Source organism: Bubalus kerabau, chromosome 19 (assembly GCF_029407905.1).
Source record: "Bubalus kerabau isolate K-KA32 ecotype Philippines breed swamp buffalo chromosome 19, PCC_UOA_SB_1v2, whole genome shotgun sequence".
Classification (NCBI taxonomy): Eukaryota; Metazoa; Chordata; class Mammalia; order Artiodactyla; family Bovidae; genus Bubalus; species Bubalus kerabau.
In genome coordinates this window covers 7,731,314-7,752,429 of record NC_073642.1, presented here as the reverse complement: position 1 = coordinate 7,752,429, position 21,116 = coordinate 7,731,314, and the positions used below count along the sequence as shown (strand labels likewise).

The 21,116-nt window shown below is 37.7% G+C and overlaps 1 protein-coding gene across 15 annotated transcripts in view; it reads left to right on the top strand.

Moving 5' to 3' along the window:
• The window catches only part of MEF2A (myocyte enhancer factor 2A), a 169,113-nt gene that overhangs the window by 17,580 nt on the left and 130,417 nt on the right, over positions 1–21,116 (top strand). For 14 of the 15 annotated variants that reach the window (XM_055555864.1, XM_055555867.1, XM_055555863.1 and 11 more), the window contains one exon: positions 16,354–16,439. The exons of the other annotated variant lie outside the window; for it this stretch is intronic. The gene's annotated coding sequence lies outside the window, so the exon portion shown is untranslated. The remainder of the gene's footprint in view (positions 1–16,353; positions 16,440–21,116) is intronic. 15 annotated transcript variants of the gene reach the window in all.

Here is a 21,116-nt window from a genome sequence, read left to right as displayed (position 1 = left end):
TACAGATTTCTCAGGAGGCAGGTCAGGTGGTCTTGGTATTTCCATCTCTTGAAGAATTTTCCACAGTTTGTTGTCATCCACGAGTCAAAGGCTTTGATATGGTCAATAAAATAGAAGTAGGTGTTTTTTTGGAACTCTCTTTTTCAATGATCCAATGGATGTTGGCAATTTGATCTCTTCCTCTGCCTTTTCTAAATCCAACTTGAACATCTAGAAGTTCACAGTTCGTGTACTATAGAAGCCTGGCTTGGAGAATTTTGAGCATTACTTTCCTAGCATGTGAGATGAGTGCAGTTGTGTGGTAGTTTGAACATTCTTTGGCATTGCCTTTCTTTGGGATTGGAATGAAAACTGACCTTTTCCAGTCCTGTGGCCACTGCTGAGTTTTCCAAATTTGCTGAAAAATTGAGTGCAGCACTTTCCCAGCATCATCTTTTAGGATTTAAAATAGCTCAACTGGAATTTCATCACCTCCACTAGTTTTGTTCGTAATGATGCTTCCTAAGGTCCACTTCACTTCACATTCCAGGATGCCTGGCTCTAGGTGAGTGATCACACCATTGTGGTTATCCAGGTCATGAAGATCTTTTTTGTATAGTTCTTCTGTGTACTATTCCCTTGTGGCTCAGCTGATAAAGAATCTGCCCGCAATGTGGGAGACCTGGGTTCAGTCCCTGGGTTTGGAAGATCCCCTGGAGAAGGGAAAAGCTACCCACTCCAGTATTCTGGCCTGGAGAATTGTATAGTCTATGGGGTTGCAAAGAGTTGGACACGACTGAGCGACTTTCGCTTTTGCATTCTGTGTACTCTTGCCACCTCTTCTTAATATCTTCTGCTTCTGTTAGGTACATACCATTTCTGTCCGTTATTGTGCCCATCTTTGTATGAAATGTTCCCTTGGGATCTCTAATTTTCTTAAAAAGATCTCTAGTCTTTCCCATTCTATTGTTTTCCTCTATTTCTTAGTACTCATCATTGAGGAAGGCTTTCTTATCTTTCCTTGCTATTCTTTGGGATTCTGCATTCAGATGGATATATCTTTCCTTTTCTCCTTTGCCTTTCGCTTCTCTTCTTTTCTCAGCTATTTATAAGGCCTCCTCAGACAACCATTTTGCCTTTTTGCATTTCTTTTTTTTGGGGATGGTCTTGATCACTGCCTCCTCTACAGTGTCACGAACCTCCATCCGTAGGTCTTCAGGCACTCTGTCAGATCTAATCCCTTGAATATATATTTCACTTTCACTTTCATTGTATTTCATTATACACTTTCACTGTACAGTCATAAGGGATTTGATTTAGGTCATACCTGAATGGTCTAGTGGTTTTCCCTATTTTCTTCAATTTAAGTCTGAATTTGGCAATAATGAGTTCGTGATCTGAGCCACAGTCATCTCCCTGTCTTGTTTTTGCTGACTTTATAGAGCTTCTCCATCTTTGGCTGCAAAGAATATAATCAGTCTGATTTCAGTATTGACTGTCTGGTGATGTCCATGTGTAGGGTCGTCTCTTGTGTTGTTGGAAGAGGGTGTATGATATGACCAGTGCGTTCTTTTGGCAAAACTCAGTTAGCCTTTGCTCTGCTTCATTCTGTACTCCAACCCCAATTTTGCCTGCTACTCCAGATATCTCTTGACTTCCTACTTTTGCCTTCCAGTCCCCTATGATGAAAAGGACATCTTTTTTTGGTGTTACTTCTAGAAGGTCTACAGATCTTCATAGAACTGTTCAACTGCAGCTTCTTCAGCATTACTGGTTGGGGCATAGACTTGGATTACTGTAATATTGAATGGTTTGCCTTGGAAACAAAGAGAGATCATTTTGTCTTTTGGCTCAGAAGTAGAAGACAGTAAACAAGGAAGAGAGCATGAGACCAGATTGCAGAGCACCTTGGATGTTGAGCAGGTTCAGCTTGGTTCTTCAGCTAAGTAAGAGCTGTTGAAAAGTCTTTTAAACTTGGAATGGACCAGGGCCTTCTTTAATATTAATATACCCATATAACAAGATAGGGAAGATGATATGTCTAATAAAGCTTGGTTCCTTAAAGAATAATGCTTAACAACACTTTGTTTAAAAAGGACAGTTCTAGCCTCATTCTTTGATTATTTGAAATAAATTCATGGGAATATATGCTTTTCAAGTAGAAGACATGTATAAAGATAGATATTCTTTTCTCCCTCTTCTCTGTATCTCACTTCTTGATTGTCTTTCCATGTCAGGCCAAATGCTGTGTTCTCCATAAAGAACTGATTCCTTCCAGTTAGGAGGCTTTTCTTTTGAAATCCTCCATTAAAGTTTGGATCTGTCATTTTGTACCTACCATGTTTGATGTTATAATAAAGGCAGTAAATGTATACACACTGCATTGAAGGTTTTATGCTTGTGTCTTATTCTTGCATTTTCATGTTGATTTTAGTGAATATATAGTGATCTATTAAATTTCTGTCTTTAAAATGACCCTAGATTTTACCCTAGGATTTGGGCTGAACTGAGGTTTTGGACTGAACTTCTGCTGCTGGTCTGGATCAGTAATTCTGAACATTTTTTTCTGCTAGGAGATACAGTAGATGAAATTTTGACACATGCAGTTCCATGGATCTGCTTAGCAGGGAAGTAAACTGTTACAGTGGTTTATAATTGCCACAGCTCTCCTAGGATATGTTGTCAGTGTTAGAAGTAGTAGATGCTGTACAGTTCTTAGGGCAGTAGCTGTAAGTCTTCCTAATTCTGTGCCACTTAGAAAAGTCACACCAGAATGCAAGCAGAGGAAATACTATCGGGATAATCTAAAGGCCCCCACCTCTCTATTTTAAGGCTCAAAGCGGCCCTTTAGCAATATCAAATTATTTGCAATGAAAATCCCAAGTTATAGTATTCATCTTTGAGAATAACTTTAGGGTGGTTTGTGTTCTTTCTTTTCCATTAGTGCAGGTATTTTTGTTGTTACTATTAGTTTTAAATAGATCGAACCCTCTTTTGATGTGGATTAGACTGGTAGTCTGGATTTTATGCCTGGATTCCATTTCATTTCTTAAGTTTTAGAGCTTGTCTTCCTAAAAAGACCTCTGAGGCATATTCCAATTCAAACTGTAGGAAATAAAGTGTTCAAATTTTTTCTAGATTCTGGCGAACATCCTTATTAATATGGACATCTGTTTGATACACTTCGGCAGCTTACCAGACTGTTTAACCAAAGTGATGTATATTTGGCCATTCATCATGTTAAGTGCCTAGTGTGAAATTTAAAAGTGTGTTTATTTTTAAGCTTGTTTTGTGGACAAAATATACTTTTTGTTATTGGGGTTCGAGTGGTTGAGGACTGTAAAAAATGATAAATTCCAGTAACTATATGCCTGACAAGCAATACTAGGAATGTTAGCCCTTAAGGTTGGGTTGAAGCATAGAACAGATGGAGCTTCAGCATTTGAGATGTAACATCCTCCACTTGGTGAAATATAGCAGTATCATAACATGTAATAAATGTTAATATTAAATATTAATATGAATGCTGTCAGTATGGTTGCTGATTATAGATTTGAGGGTGATAAATTATTTGGAGAATAAAATGGGAACTAGTAATTTATGTAAAATGCTTAGTCATTTGTGGCTTAACTTCAGATATATATATCATTATGGGGAAGATGTTAGATACCATAATGAAGCAAGATTATAGAAAATAAAATGCAAAGATACTGTGTAACAGTGGAAATGAACACATATATCCACACAAAAACTCATATACCATTGCTCATAGCAGCATTATTTATAATAGGTAAAAAGTGGAAACAACTCAGATGTCCGTCAGCTGATGAATGAATAAATAAAAGGTGGTGGGTTTGAGTACTGATGCATGCTATAACGAATGGATCTTGAAAACACTGTTAAGTGAAATAAGCTAGTCATGGAAGACCATAATATGGTTCAGTTTATATGAAATGTTCAGAATAGGCAATTCTAGAGAGACAAAAAGTTGATGCCTCACTGCAGGGCTTGGGATGTGGGGTGGGAATAGGGAGTGGAGAGTGACTGCTGAGAGATACAAGTTTCTTTTAAGGGTGATGAAAATGTTCTAGAATTACTGGTGATGGTTGCACATTCTTGTGAATATAAAAAACATTCAGGTGTATATACTTGAAATGTATGAATTCTATGGCATGTGAATTATATCTCGAAGCTATTTCCTTTTTTGTTTTTATTTTTAAACAGAGGCTGTGTGAAGAGACGTTTTGGAGTAAATGGGTACTTTGGGGGAAGCAGATGGAAGTGGAAGGGCATGGAGGAAGATGGGCATTTCTTGGCATCAGTATACTATCACATTTTAACGCCAATGATGCCTTCTCCATTTGCTGGCTAAGAATGTAACAGATTGTGTTTTAGTGGGCATTGTATAAGAACCCAGCTTTTTAACATTATACTGATGCTGGAATTGTGCATTATTCTACCTGGCAGGATTAGTCTTGCTTTTGTCTTATTTTTGTATTTTTTGTAGTATTAGGTTGAAATGCTTTCCTGTTTTCAAGGTGGTGCGTAATTGTGTTCTGCCCATCCATCCATTCTACACCCTGCTTTGCTGTTTTTGTTCACACTTGCTCTCATTTGTGTCATCTTTCTTACCTCCTGTATTTGGAAAGTCCCTAGTTTCCTGTGTGCTTGAAATCACTTTCTTCCTTCAATGCTTGCTTCTGTGAAATTAACAAAAAGGTACTGTTTCTTGTGGCTTAATATCTTTTTATGTGTTTATAAATCTATCCTTTTAAGGCCTTAGTAGTATTTTTTTTTTCAATTCTAGCATTATATTAAATGATTCCAAATATATTCCAAGACGTCTCATTTGGCTTTTGCTGTGTACGGTGTTTGGGTTTCCCAGGTGGTGCTAGTGGTAAAGAACCCACCTGCTAATGCAGGAGACATAAGAGAGAAGGTTTCGATCCCTGGGCCAGGAAGATCACCTGGAGGAGGGTATGGTAACCCACTCCAGTATTTTTTTTTTTACCCCAGGTTTTTTTTTTTTTTAATTAATTTATTTTAATTGGAGCATAATTACTTTACAATATTGTGGTGGTTTTGGCCATACATCGACATGAATCACCCACAGGTATACATGTGTCCCCCCATCCTTAACCCCCCTCCCACCTCCCTCCCCACCCCATCCTTCTGGGTTGTCCCAGAGCACCAGCTTTGAGTGCCCCGCTTCATGCATTGAACTTGCACTGGTCATCTGTTTTACATATGGTAATACACATGTTTCAATGCTGTTCTCTCAAATCATCCCACCCTCCCCTTCTCCCACATAGTCCAAACATCTGTTCTTTACATCTGTGTCTCTTTTGCTGCCTTGTGTATAGGATCATCACTACGGTCTTTCTAAATTCCATATATATGCATTAATATACTGTACTGGTATTTCTCTTTCTAACTTACTTCACTCTAATAGGCTCTAGTTTTCTCCACCTCATTAGAACTGACTCAAATGTGTTCTTTTTTATAGCTGATATGTACCACAACTTCCTTATCCATTCATCTGCCAATGGACATCTATCTAGGTTGCTTCCATGTCCTAGCTATTGTAAACAGTGCTGCAGTGAACACTGGGGTACATGTGTCTCTTTCAATTCTGCTTTCCTTGGAGTGTATGCCCAGCAGTGGGATTGCTGGGTCCTATGGCAGTTCTATTTCCAGTTTTTTAAGGAATCTCTACACTTAAAAAGTTTGCATTCCCACCAGCAGTGTAAGAGGGTTCCATTTTCTCCATACCTTCTCCAGAATTTGTTGTTTGTAGACTTTTTGATGATGGCCATTCTGACTGGTGTGAGCTGGCACCTCACTGTGGTTTTGATTTGCATTTCTCTGATACTGAGTGATGTTGAGCATCTTTTCATTGTGTTTGTTAGCCATCTGTATGTCTTCTTTGGAGAAATGTCTATTTAATTCTTTGGCCTACTTTTTGATTGTGTTGTTAGTTTTTCTGGTATTGAGCTGCATGAGCTGCTTGTATATTTTGGAGATTAATTCTTTGTCAGTTGCTTCATTTGCTATTATTTTCTCCCACTCTGAAGGCTGCCTTTTCACCTTGCTTATAGTTTCTTTGTTGTGCAAAAGCTTAATTAGGTCCTATTTGTTTATTTTTGCTTATATTTCCATTACTCTGGGGAATGGGTCATAGAGGATCTTGCTGTAATTTATGTCTTTTATGTTTTTGTGGTATCCTCCGTGTGTATGCTTATGTTTTTGTGATTTATGTGATTTATATTTTCCTCTACAAGTTTTGTAGTTTCTGGTCTTACACTTATCTTTAATCCATTTTGAGTTTAGTTTTGTGTATGGTGTTAGAAAATGTTCTAGTTTCATTCTTTTACAGGTGGTTGACAAGTTTTTGCAGCACCACTTGTTAAAGAGATTGTCTTTTTGATCCTTTGTCACAGATAAGGTGTCCATAGGTGCACCTTATCTCTGGGCTTTCTGTTTTGTTCCATTGATCTGTATTTCTGTCTTTCATCCCAGTATTCTTGCCTGGAAAATTCCATTGACAAAGAAGCCTGACAGACTACAGTTCCACAGGGTCAAAAAGAGTCGGACACTCAGCACACACACACTCATGTATACATTTTTTGACTTCTGATTTCTTCAACAAAGTGATCATTTTTTAATAGGAATATTGCTGACCAGTTGACTTCCAGTGGCATTCTCCATCTGTTCCATTTGCCTCCTTTTCTGGGTTATTTCTTTACAAAGCTAGCACTTATTGAGCTTGTACTGTGTGCCAGGCAATATGCAAAGTATATATGCTTATTTAATTCTCATAACTAAATTTATGAAGTATATGAACTATTACTGTAGTGTTTTATAGATGAGATAACTAAGACTCAAAAGATAATGCTGATTGTTCTTGGTCTTAACTACATACGGTGTATAGCTTTTCGGTGTTGTATATATGTTTTCATAATGCTTGACCTTCGTATACATTTGATGGTTGCTCAAAATTTTGCAAGTGTATTCCTGAATCGAATCATACAATACGTATTCTGTGTCGATTTTTTCCCTCACCAAAATGTTTTTGCAGTTAATCCATGTTTATGTCTATCAGTATTTTGTTCCAGTTTACTGTTGCCTAGTGTTCCTTTATATGTTTATATCACAATTTTTTTCATTTGCCTTTGATGGACATTTTGGTTTCCAATATGGAAATAAAATTTCTCCCCTTCATTTTTGTGCTATTTTCATCATCTGTTTTATGCTGCATGTTATTATTTTTATATATTATTGCTACTTTTGCTTTACAAACTTGTATCTTTTTAAAAATTAAAAGAAAATAAACTCATACATCATTTCTGTTGGTCTTCCTTTGTGTAGAAATAAGTTTTTATCTGCTGTTTGTTAGAGCAGATTTATAGAAAAATTGAACAGGAAATACAGAGTTCTCATATATTAATACATCTCTCTCTCTCATTCTTTATCTGTCTCCTTTTCCTATTATTAACATGTTGCATTGTTGTGATACCTTTGTTACAGTTGATATTGATGCATTATTATTAACTAAGTCCATAAGTTTACGTTCACTTAATTGTACAGTTCTACTGTTCTTCCTGAAGAACTTATTTCAGTGTTCCTTGTAGAGCAGGCCTACTTGTGACAGGTTCTGAGCTTTTGTATATCTGAAAGTGTCTTTATTTGTCCTTCATCTGTGAAGGGTATTTTTGCTTTATGTTGATTTTAATTAACAGGTTTTTTCCCCTAGCACTTTAAAGGTGTTATTCCTTTGTCTAAACTTGTTAAAACAAGTTTTCCCTTATTTTCGTTGCTTTTAAGATTTTTTTTTTTATATTACTGGATTTTAGCAGTTCGATTATTAATTATGTGCTTTGGTATGGTTTCTTTGTGCTTGTTTTTTGTTCAGTGAGTTTCTTGAATATATAGGTTTTGTTTTTCTCAAATTTGGAAATTCTTCTGCCTTTATTTGTTCAGATATTTTTTTCTGACTCCCTATCCTTCTGGGACTACAGTTACACCACTTTTAGACTGCCCTTGATATTCTTTCAGGTACTTGATGCTCTGTTCTTCATTTCTTTTTTTGCTTTCTATTTTCACATCCTCAATTTCGGGATCTTTTTTCCCTGCACTGTTGAATCTGTTGCCAAGTATATCCAGTTTTTTTTTTTTATTTGAGATACTGTATTTTTCATCTTCAGAGATTCATTTGAGTCTTTTCAAAGTAATTATCTTTTTTCTATTTTTCATTAAATCCTTTAATATATTTGCAACATTTTAACGTTTATATCTTTGAGAATATCATCTTTTTCTTGTTTCTGGGTCTGTTTTCTTTTCTCAAATTTTTTCCCCTTAATATGTTAACACATTTTTCCATTTTCTTATGTTTAGTAAGTTTCGATTGACTCTTGGACATTCATCATGGTGTTGTGTGGATTTTGTTGGTTTCGTCTCAACAGGTTTTAATTTGTTTTGGTGGTGTATTCAATTTCTTATGGAAAAGCAGGTTAGCACTACTACTTAAGAGGGTCATTCTGCTTTGGTTTCTACTGATTGCCCCAGGTTTCAGTGAGATCCTTCTCCCTTCTGGTTGAAACTTGAACATTTCCAAATCGTATGTAACCTCTGGTAACTTTTGAAATGTATTTGAAATTCATATCTCAGCCAATAAACACCTTGTCTTGTGTTTATAGACAGTTACTTTATGTTTTGGGGTGTTTTTTGCCTGTTTTATTTTTGTCTTAGTCTGGATTGACTTTTCAAACTGTTTTTACATAGACAACTCTTTTCTTTGACAGTGTGTTATGCTCAAATTTTATGCTCAAAATATGCAGAAATTTTGATAATTTCCAAACATAAAGATAGTAATTTCCTTCATAATTTTATCAATTTTAATCAAGATTTGAGGAGATACTTCTTAGGCCCTCAAGATTTGAAACTAGGAATGCCAGTGTCGTGTTAGCAGCACTTTGGTTTCACTTTGCTTTCTAGTTTGTTTACATTCACTGAATAGACACATAAATAACAAGCTAATATGGCAAGAGATACGAGGTAGGGAACAGATCACTTAATTTAGGTCATTCGGGTCTTCAGTAACAACAGTTGTACTGGATTTTGTCTGTTTGCTTGATAAAGCAAATTTGGGACTTTTGAAGAAAGGTTTTGAACCTTGGTCATTTCGTTTAACCCTTTTTGTTGATACAGAAAACTGGAAGATGACAATAACTTGTGCTACAGTATAAAATATGAGTTTCAACATTTAATTATCACTGAAATGATAATACATTTAAAGGACTTACTTATTTTAGGGTACCCCTTTTAAAAGTTTTTTTTTTTTTTTAATGATCTCCATGTGATTTTTGTGATACTGTTTGTGTAATTTTTAGTTATGGTAATTGTAATATAGAACCTTAAAATGTGTTTTTAAGGTTGTAGAGAAATGATCAGTGCTTATCATTTTTTGTTTGTATCAAGCACTGACCTGTTATTTGTCAGGATGTCTTCATGGGTATTGATATATGCATTGTATTTCTGAAGCTGCTCAAATGTATTAGCCCTCTGAGACTAATATACTTTGCTGTCTTTTGAGTCTATTGCTGTATTATACATTCATTTATTTCATTTACTGAATTTATTCAGCACAAGTATTAACTGAACTGTGGTTATACATAGCTGTTAAAAGCATTCCTGGGTTCTAACCCTGGCTTTACTGCTTTATTGATTTAGCTGTATGACTTTGGCTAGTTGCTTCTTAGTATTTGTTTCCTCCTGAGGCTAATAATGAGGTTATGGTTAGCTTTACATCACTTTATATGTGTAAAGCAGTTAGGATACTGATTAGTATATGGTAAATACTCAAATGTTATTGTGCCGTTTAGTTATTATTAGTATCATTGTTATGTTAGGCCTTTCCTGGATACCTTTTCTCAAATTTTAATCCCCTCCCTATGATAGTACTTCTTTTCTGCTTTTTTTTTTTTTTTCTCATTAAGGACTTTATACTAACCTGCTGTGTACATTATATATCCTGTATTCACTATGTGTTGCACGTCACTTCCACTAGAATGTAAGTTGCCTTAAATCAGGAGTAAATACAGAAATTTATTCCTAGCACCTAGAAAAGTGTCGGGAACATATTGTATGCTTAGTGAATGTTTTCTGAATACATGCTGAATTGTGTGCCAGATATTGACTAGATATTCAGTTCAGTTCAGTCGCTCAGTCGTGTCCAACTCTTTGTGACCCCACGAATCACAGCACGCCAGGCCTCCCTGTCCATCACCAACTCCCGGAGTTCACTCAAACTCATGTCCATCAAGTCGGTGATGCCATCCAGCCATCTCATCCTCTGTCGTCCCCTTCTCCTCCTGCCCCCAATCCCTCCCAGCATCAGGGTCTTTTCCAGTGAGTCAGCTCTTCTCATGAGGTGGCCAAAGTATTGAAGTTTCAGCTTTAGCATCATTCCTTCCAAAGAACACCCAGGGCTGATCTCCTTTAGAATGGACTGGTTGGATCTCCTTGCAGTCCAAGGGACTCTCAAGAGTCTTCTCCAACACCACAGTTCAGAAGCATCAATTCTTCGGCACTCAGCTTTCTTCACAGTACAACTCTCACATCCATACATGACCACAGGAAAAACCATAGCCTTGACTAGACAGACCTTTGCTGGCAAAGTAATGTCTTTGCTTTTCAATATGTATCTAGGTTGGTCATAACTTTCCTTCCAAAGAGTAAGCGTCCTTTAATTTCATGGCTGAAGTCACCATCTGCAGTGATTTTGACTAGATATTGGGGATACAGAAATGAATACAGTACAAAAAAGTTCCTTCTGTTAAATAAGCATATAGTATAATAGACTCATACCTATAAAACTGTACTTAGTTTGCCCCCCTCTAAGTGATGGTAATGGTAAAGGAAACCTGAAGATGCCTTCACAGAAGGTGTCCTTGAACTGGACATTTGGTCTACCTAAGAGACAAGGGGGAAAGCTGTTTCCAGTCAGAGGTCAAAACTTGAATGAAACTTAACAAGCTATTGTTGTCCTGGACTAGGATAGCTTGTAGTCAAGGTTAACAACAGTGTTAACTGTTGATGGAGAAGGGAATAGAAGTAGAGGGTGCTAGGAAATTGGTGGGGACCAGGTTTGGGAGAGCTGGCTGTTAGAGGTACCAGCTGTCTAGCTGTTGCCTGACAGAGTAATGGGATTTTGGATATTCAGTATGTGAAACTTAATGATAACTGACTGAACCACTAACATTTTAGTTTTGGTTTTATTTTTTGAGGGTGAGGGTATATTTCATTATAGATTGTTATAAACTATAAGAACTTGCTTTTTAGAATATTGCCTTTTAGCAACTATTTTAGAACTGTATATAAAACAAACTTGCCAATAATAGTTAACTTATAGAATTGAGGAATTAATATTTTTGATATAAGAATATGTACCATGTGTGTAATCATCAAATTTGTATTTAATGAGTTATTTACCAAGGGTCAGATTGCTAAACTTTTAATTCCTTCTGTGACACTGACACAAATCTAGTGTCAAAGTACAGTTAAAATAATTAGTTTTGTTTATGCTGAGAAACATGAAAAATAGTTTCGTTTTGAATTATTAGATTTTAGAAGTTAGTACTGTAACTGTATTTGAGGACCTTTTTCTGAGTTCTACATTTCAGTACAATTAGATTGAAAGCAGAAATCAGGTTTCTAGCTCCTTTTAACCTCACAAAAAACAAAAGGCTTAGTTGTATGTGTGTGTTTTAAAGTTCAGAACAATTTTTTAATACTTAATTTGTTTATATAAAATGAATATTTGGCATATTGTGGCTTTCCCCCTGCCTCTAAAAGGGGTATACATTTCAGTTAGAAACAAAACTGTAGTACCACAATAATTAATACTACTGAGTAAGATTCAAGATACTGGTGTTTGTGTGGAGAAATTACCATTTTCATTTGATGAAGCAGATTTACTTGGGGATTGCCATAATTACTGAGTCATGTGATTCTAAATTGCTATTAGGTTGGTACAAAAGTAATTGGCGGTTTTGGACCTTGAATTTTAAATCATTATAACCAGGCTCAAACGCATTTTTATTAATCGAGATAGGAACATTATAATCAACACATTTTTGCCAGTGAGAAATAAGTTGTTTATTCCTGCAGCATAAAAATCCATGCATCGGACCAACTTTTGGAAACTGTTGGAACTCTTTTCTCCGTCCTGCTGGTTGTTGAAGTATTTTCCCTCCAAAAAGTTGTTGAGATGCTTGAAAAAGTGGTAGTTGGTCACAAGCGGTCAAGTGAACGTGGCGGATGAGGCAAAACTTTGTAACAAGATTCGTTTAACTTTTGAAGCGTGGATTGTGTGACGAGCAGTTGGCTGTTGTCATGGAGAAGAATTGAGCCCATTCTTTTGACCAGTGCTGGCTGCAGGCATTGCAATTTTCTGTGCATCTCATTGATTTGTTGAGCATACTTCTCACATGTAATGGTTTCACCAGGATTCGGAAAGCTGTAGTAGATCAGATGGGCAGCAAACCACCAAACAGTGACATGTTTTTTGGGTGCACGTCTGGCTTTAGAAAGTGCTTTGGAGCTGCTTCTTGGTCCATCCATTGAGCTAGTTGTCGCTGATTGTTGTCTTTTGTTGCGTGTCACCATCCACTCTAGAAATGGCTCATGGTTGTTGTGTAGAATAAGAGAAGATGACACTTCAAAGTGATGTTCTTTTTTGATTTTTGGTTGGCTCAGGAGGCACCCACTGATCGAGCTTCTTCACCTTCCCAGTTTGCTTCAAATGCTGAATGACCATAGAATGGTCAACGTTGAATTCTTTGGCAACTTCTCTTTTAGTTGTAGGAGGATCAGCTTTGATGATCCTCTAAGTTGGTCACTGTCAACTTCTGATGGCCGGCCAGTGTGCTCCTCATCTTCAAGGCCCTTGTCTTCTTAGCAAAACTTCTTGAACCACCACTGCACTGTACATTCATTAGCAGTTCCTGGGCCAAATGCATTGTTAACATTGTGAGTTGTCTCTGCTGCTTTACGAGCCATTTTGAACTCAAATAAATCAGTTGAATTTGCTTTTGATCTAACATCATTTCCCTAGTCTAAAATAAATATAAAATACACAGCAAGTCATATCTTTTGCCCTTTCATACTGTTCATGGGGTTCTCAAGGCAAGAATGCTGAAGTGGTTTGCCATTCCCTTCTCCAGTGGATGTTTTATCAGAACTTTCCACCATGACCCGACTGTATTGAGTGGCCATACACAGTACGGCTCATAGGTTCATTGAGTTAGACAAGGCTGCGATCCACGTGATCAGTTTGGTTAGTTTTCAGTGATTGTAGTTTCCATTCTGTCTGCTCTCTGATGGATGAGGATAAGAGGCTTGTGGAAGCTTCCTGATGGGAGGGTCTGGCTGTGGGTAAAATTGAGTCTTGCTCTGGTGGGCAGGGCCATGCTTAGTGAATTTTCTAGTTCTGCTTCATTGACTTACCATCTATTTTGACATAAATAAACATTGACATAAACATCGACTTCATTGACATAAACATCTACTTCTGCTACATTGACTACGCTAAAGCCTGTGACACTGTGGATCACAACAAACTGTGGGAAATTCTTCAAGAGATGGGACTGTCAGACCACCTTACCTGCCTCCTGTGAAAACCTATATGCAGGTCAAGACACAACACAGAACAATGGACTGGTTCCACATTGGGAAAGGAGTACGTCAGGGCTGCATATTGTCCCCTGCTTATTTAACTTATATGCAGAGTACATCATGCAAAACGCTGGATTGGATGATGCGCAAGCTGGAATCAAGATTGCCAGGAGAAATACCAATAACCTCAGATATACAGATGACACCACCCTTATGGCAGAAAGCGAAGAGGAACTAAAGAGCCTCTTGATGAGTGTGAAACAGGGGAGTGAAAAAAACTGGCTTAAAATTCAGCATTCAGAAAACTAAGATCATGGCATCCGGTCCCGATACTTCATGGCAAATAGATAGAGAAACAGTGGAAACAGTGATAGACTTTTTATTTTCTAGGGCTCCATAATCACTGTGGACCATGACTGCAGCCATGAAATTAGATGATTGCTTCTTGAAAGGAAAGTCCCTTGGACTGCGAGGAGATCAAACAAGTCAATCCTAAAGGAAATCAATCCTGAATGTTCATTAGAAGGAGTGATGGTGAAGCTGAAACTCCAATACTTTGGTCACCTGATGTGAAGAGCCAACTCATTGGAAAAGACCCTGATGCTGGGAAAGATTGAAGGCAGGAGGAGAAGGGGATAAGGGAGTACCAGATGGTTGCATGGCATCACCGGCTCAATGGACATGAGTTTGGGCAGGCTCAGAGGGTGAAGCACAGGGAGGCCTAGTGTGTTGTGGTCCATGGGGTTGGAAAGAGTCGGACGTGACTGAGTGACTGAACAACAACACAACAAGGAATAAGTCATTAGCAAAAAAAAAAAGAGAAATGCATATTAAAATGATGTATAACTTTACCCACATTTATTTAAAAGTGTATTATAATATCAAACAGCAAATTTCAACAATGCAAAATTGCAGTTACTTTTTGCACTAATTGAATAGATTAACATTATAATTGATCCTGGCCAACCAGGGTGAGGAGAGGCTTGCATCTTTCTCTTTGTACCTAAGTACCTTGCTATTGGAGCTTCCCTCATAGCTCAGTCAGTAAAGAAGCCACCTGCAATGCCGGAGGCCCCGGTCTTGCTTCTGTTTCCAAGCAAAAGTGTAACAAGACTGGATCATTCTTTATGCACTACACCATTGGTTAGCATTCACTGCTGCTGCTACTGCTGCTAAGTCGCTTCAGTCGTGTCCGACTCTGTGCAACCCCATAGACGGCAGCCCACCAGGCTCCCCCGTCTCTGGGATTCTCCAGGCAAGAACACTGGAGTGGGTTGCCATTTCCTTCTTCAATTCATGAAAGTGAAAAGTGAAAGTGAAGTTGCTCAGTCATGTCCGACCCTCAGCGACCGCATGGACTGCAACCTACCAGGCTTCTCCATCCATGGGATTTTCCAGGCAAGAGTACTGGAGTGGGGTGCCATTGCCTTCTCTGTAGCATAAGAGTTTTCATTCTTTTAAAGGGAACAACGAAAATTAACATAAAATGCCAAAAACAAGTATGAAACTGAAAATGTTCCTTTATTGTGAATAATACACGTTATTCAGTTTCATACTTGTTTTTGGCATTTTATGTTCATTTTTGTTGTTCCCTTTAAAAGAATGAAAACTCTTAAGTATATGCAATTGCAGTGACTACATACACATTTTATGGCAGTATAAGTCACTGACCCTTTGACAGTTTTTTTTCCTAAATGAGAACGTAATACAGTGAACATTTTCAACTATTTTATGGGAACGTAAGTTCAGTAGGCTCTGTGTACCATGTAAGTATAAAGTATATCTTGGGATACAGAGGATAGGAAAATGGGACCTGGGACACCAATTTGTGGATCTTGGCATGGGTAGTATGCTGCTGCTGCTGCTGCTAAGTCGCTTCAGTCGTGTCCGACTCTGTGTGACCCCATAGACGGCAGCCCACCAGGTTCCTCCGTCCCTGGGATTCTCCAGGCGAGAATACTGGAGTGGGTTGCCATTTCCTTCTCCAGTGCGTGAAAGTGAAGTCGCTCAGTCGTGTCTAACTCCTAGGGACCCCATGGACTACAGCCCACCAGGCTCCTCTGTCCATGGGATTTTCCAGGCAAGAGTACTGGAGTGGGGTGCCATTTATTACTAAACATTTAAGAAAACGTGAAAAATTGGATTAGTGACATTAGAAATGCCCAGTTGGCTAACATTATGTTTCTATTAGCCAGATAAAACAACTGAGTTGTAAAGATGTATTTTCCATGGTGCTGATGAACCTGTTTGCTGGGCAGGAATAGACACACATATGAGAACAGACTTGTGGACACAGTAGTGGAGAGAGAGGGGGAGGGATTGAGAAAGTAGCGTTGAAACATACGCACTGCTGCATGTGAAACAGATGGCTGCGCGAAGTCACCGCATAACGCAGCTCAGCCTGGTGCTCTGTGATGATCTCGAAGTTGGGATGGCGGGGAGGGAGGCTCCAGAGGAGGGGACATGTGTATACTTACCGCTGATTCACATTGTTGTATGGCAGAAAACAAAACACTGTAAAGCAGTTGTCCTCCAGTTAAAAATTAAAATTTTTAAAATTATTTTTCTATTCAGTAAGTATTTGTAGAACTATCTGCCAGGGGTAGTGTTCAGTGTTGAAATTTGTAGTAATGAAATTATATTTAATTTTGTTTTAGAGTTAAGAATAATAACCAACTTAATATTTTTTTCTTTATTAAGGAATTGGATTTTGTGAAAAAGGAATAAAGAAGAGGTTTCTGCAAGGATCACATCTAAGTGCACTTTTTGCTGATACATCACTTCTAGTAAGACATTCTTTTCATTTTTCTATGTTATGAAGTAAATAAACACAATGGGAATGCTTTTGAAAAAAATTGACTGTCTCTTGAGCTTGAATAACAGTCATTTTGGAGTTTATGTTGGGGATTAATGTAGATTAATTAAGGAAATTTGTAAAATCCAGTCTGACATTCACATACACAATATTTGTAATATTGTATGGTGACAGTTTCTTGAATAGTGACACTGCTGAGATAATTCCAAACTTGTACATCTTTTCCACTTTCATCTTCCATGACAATTACACATATTGAAAATAAAGAAAATCTGTAGTCCATATTAACTGAGACAATAAGTTGGCAGAATAGAGGGATTTTCAAATGAAAGACAAAGTGGACAGGTCTAGCCATATTTCTTGAAAGGTAGAAGGATTGAAGGAAATATTTAAGCAAATTTAAGAACTCTTTTTAACATGTGAACTTTTTTTGTGACTTGTTTTTTGCCTTAACTCATATGTCCATATTTGCAGAGTTCTGGAGTAGGCTATTTTGATTTAAAAACTTACATTGGCCTAAGATATGTAGTTCTCAAAAAGCTTTCATAAGTGAAACATCACCTGAATTCTGTTTTCTGTTCAAAATGGAAGAGAAGTGAGTTATAGTGATATTAGAATATTGTAAAATATGTAATTTCACAAAACATTCAGTTCAGTTCAGTCGCTCAGTCATGTCCGACTCTTTGTGACCCCATGAATCGCAGCATGCCAGGCCTCCCTGTTCATCACCAACTCCCGGAGTTCACTCAGACACAAATCCATCAAGTCAGCGATGACATCCAGCCATCTCATCCTCTGTCATCCCCTTATCCTCCTGCTCCCAATCCCTCCTAGCATCAGGGTCTTTTCCATTGAGTCAACTCTTCGCATGAGGTGGCCAAAGTATTGGAGTTTCAGATTTAGCATCATTCCTTCCAAAGAAATCCCAGGGCTGATCTCCTTTAGAATGGACTGGTTGGATCTCCTTGCAGTCCAAGGGACTCTTAAGAGTTTTCTCCAACACCACAGTTCAGAAGCATCAATTCTTTGGCACTCAGCTTTCGTCACAGTCCAACTCTCACATCCATACATGACCACAGGAAAAACCATAGCCTTGACTAGACGGACTTTTGTTGACAAAGTAATGTCTCTGCTTTTTAATATGCTTTCTAGGTTGGTCATAACTTTTCTTCCAAGGAGCAAGGGTCTTTTAATTTCATGGCTGCAGTCACCAATTGCAGTGATTTTGGAGCCCCAAAAAACAAAGTCTGACACTGTTTCCACTGTTTCCCCATCTATTTCACATGAAGTGATGGGACGGGATGCCATGACTTCGTTTTCTGAATGTTGAGCTTTAAGCCCACTTTTTCACTCTCCTCTTTCACTTTCATCAAGAGGCTTTTTAGTTCTTCTTCACTTTCTGCCATAAGGGTGGTGTCATCTGCATATCTGAGGTTATTGATATTTCTCCCAGCAATCTTGATTCCAGCTTGTGCTTCTTCCAGCCCAACATATCTCATGATGTACTCTGCATATAAGTTAAAGAAGCAGGGTGACAGTATGCAGCCTTGACATACTCCTTTTCCTATTTGGAACCAGTCTGTTGTTCCATGTCCAGTTCTAACTGTTGCTTCCTGATCTGCATACAGGTTTCTCAAGAGGCAGGTCAGGTGGTCTGGTATTCCCATCTCTTTCACAATTTTCCACAGTTTATTGTGATCCACACAGTCAAAGGCTTTGGCATAGTCAATAAAGCAAAAATAGATGTTTTTCTGGAACTCTCTTGCTTTTGCGATGATCCAGCGGATGTTGGTAACTTGATCTCTGGTTCCTCTGCCTTTTCAAAAACCAGCTTGAACAACTGGAAGTTCACGGTTCACGTATTACTGAAGCCTGGCTTGGGGAATTTTAAGCATTACTTTACCAGAGTGTGAGATGAGTGCAATTGTGCAGTAGTTTGAGCATTCTTTGGCATTGCCTTTCTTTGGGATTGGAATGACAACTGACCTTTTCCAGTCCTGTGGCCACTGGTTAGTTTTCCAAATTTGCTGGCATATTGAGTGCAGCACTTTCACAGCATCATCTTTCAGGATTTGGAATAGCTCAACTGGAATTCCATCACCTCCACTAGCTTTGTTCGTAGTGATGCTTTCTAAGGCCCACTTGACTTCACATTCCAGGTTGTCTGGCTCTAGGTGAGTGATCACACCATTGTGATTATCTTGGTTGTGATGATTGTTTTTGTACTGTTCTTCTGTGTATTCCTGCCGCCTCTTCTTAATATCTTCTGCTTCTGTCCTTTATGGAGCCCATCTTTGCATGAAATGTTCCCTTGGTATCTCTAATTTTCTTGAAGAGATCTCTAGTCTTTTCCATTCTGTTGTTCTCCTCTGTTTCTCTGCATTGATCTCTGAGGAAGGCTTTCTTATCTCTTCTTGCTATTCTTTGGAACTCTGCATTCAGATGCTTATATCTTTCCTTGTCTCCTTTGCTTTTTGCTTCTCTTCTTTCACAGCTATTGTAAGCCCTCCCCAGATAGCCATTTTGCTTTTTTGCATTTCTTTTCCATGGGGATGGTCTTGATCCCTGTCTCCTGTACAATGTCACGAACATGAACATCCGTCCATAGTTCATCAGGCACTCTATCAGATCTAGGCCCTTAAATCTATTTCTCACTTCCACTGTATAATCATAAGGGATTTGATTTAGGTCATACCTGAATGGTGGTTTTCCCTACTTTCTTCAATTTCAGTCTGAATTTGGCAATAAGGAGTTCATGATCTGAGCCACAGTCAGCTCCCGGTATTGTTTTTGCTGACTGTATAGAGCTTCTCCATCTTTGGCTGCAAAGAATATAATCAATCTGATTTCGGTGTTGACCATCTGGTGATGTCCATGTGTAGAGCCTTCTCTTGTGTTGTTGGAAGAGGGTGTTTGTTATGACCAGTGCATTCTCTTGGCAAAACTCTATTAGTTTTTGCCCTGCTTCATTCTGTATTCCAAGGCCAAATTTGCCTGTTACTCCATGTGTTTCTTGACTTCCTACTTTTGCATTCCAGTCCCCTATAATGAAAAGGACATCTTTTTTGGGTGTTAGTTCTAAAATGTCTTGTAGGTCTTCATAGAACCATTCAACTTCAGCTTCTTCAGCGTTACTGGTTGGGGCATAGACTTGGATTACTGTGATATTGAATGGTTTGCGTTGGAAACGAACAGAGATCAGTCTGTCGTTTTTGAGATTGCATCCAAGTACTGCATTTCGGACTCTTTTGTTGACCATGATGGCTACTCCATTTCTTCTGAGGGATTCCTGCCAACAGTAGTAGTTACAATGGTCATCTCAGTTAAATTCACCCATTCCAGTCCATTTAAGTTCGCTGATTCCTAGAATGTTGACATTCACTCTTGCCATCTCCTGTTTGACATTAGGGGATGGTTTTTGGTGTGTCATAATATGTTCACATTGACATTCTATTAGATATAATTGATCAAGCCTGATGATTATGTCAGTAAATCTTGTGAAAGGTGCTTAAAATATTTTCTGTTGTTATTCTTTTCATTTTAAGAATAGTTTTGCTACTTAATGTAAGGTTTAAATTTTTCCTTCAGTGGTAGGAAGAACTTTTATGAACTTACAAAATGAGTTTTTTTCTTATAATACTTTATTCCAATATCAAGTTTCCTATGGCCATACATTTTTCTTGTTAAATCTTGAATGCAGAACAACCCATTTTATGATATTTTTCAGGTTAGGGAGCTAGGGGAAAACGTATTATTTTTTAATTGAAAAGTATCCTTTAGTTGAAAACTTGTATATACACAGGAAGAATGGGGAAAATGAAGTTTAATTCACATTTTGAAATATAAATCTTGTTTAGTTTTCTATAAATCTTTCAATGTTTGATTTTTTTCTTTTCTCAACTTGTATGTATATATTTTGTTCACTAATAGCTCAACACTGAGTGAATTGAATTAAAGCACTGCAGGAATTTAGCCATTTCCATTCTAGAGAATTTCCTCTATAACTTCCCTATATTTCTGTATCTTCCCTGCACCTCTGTGGTGGCTATGAGCATAGCTTTAGCTGTTGTATTTGCTTCAGGGAATCGTCTATGATAACTTCTTTTACTCAGTTCTAAAGGTTATTCTTTATAGCAGGCTTTGAGTGGTTCTGAGAGTTGTGATTGAATTAAGAACTGCTTGGCTTGGAGTTACTGAGTACTTAGAGGGAAATGCTCTTTCCTTTTGAGTAGTTTCAAATGTTGACTTCAGAACCTCAGATTTGTTTTCCCTAATGATTCTGCCCTAATTTGAAGTAGAAATTGGAGGAATTAGCACAGATATTGGGCAATATTTTCCCTACCTTTTTTCTTTTTCTTCAAGTCTTGAAACTGCTTTAGGCTCTTACATTTTAAGTCTTTTATCTCATTGAGTTAATTTTAATGTATGGTATTACATAAGAGATAAGATTTATTTCTTTGCCTATGAAAGTCAAATTGTTCAAGAAACATTATTGAAAAGGTTGTATTTTTCCCTACTGAACTACCTTGGCAACTTTGTTGAAAATCAGTCGACATTATATGTGGGCTTATTTCAGAACCCTATTATATCTATCGATCTATGTATCTATCTTTATGACATTACTGTCCTGATTATCATAGCTTTATGT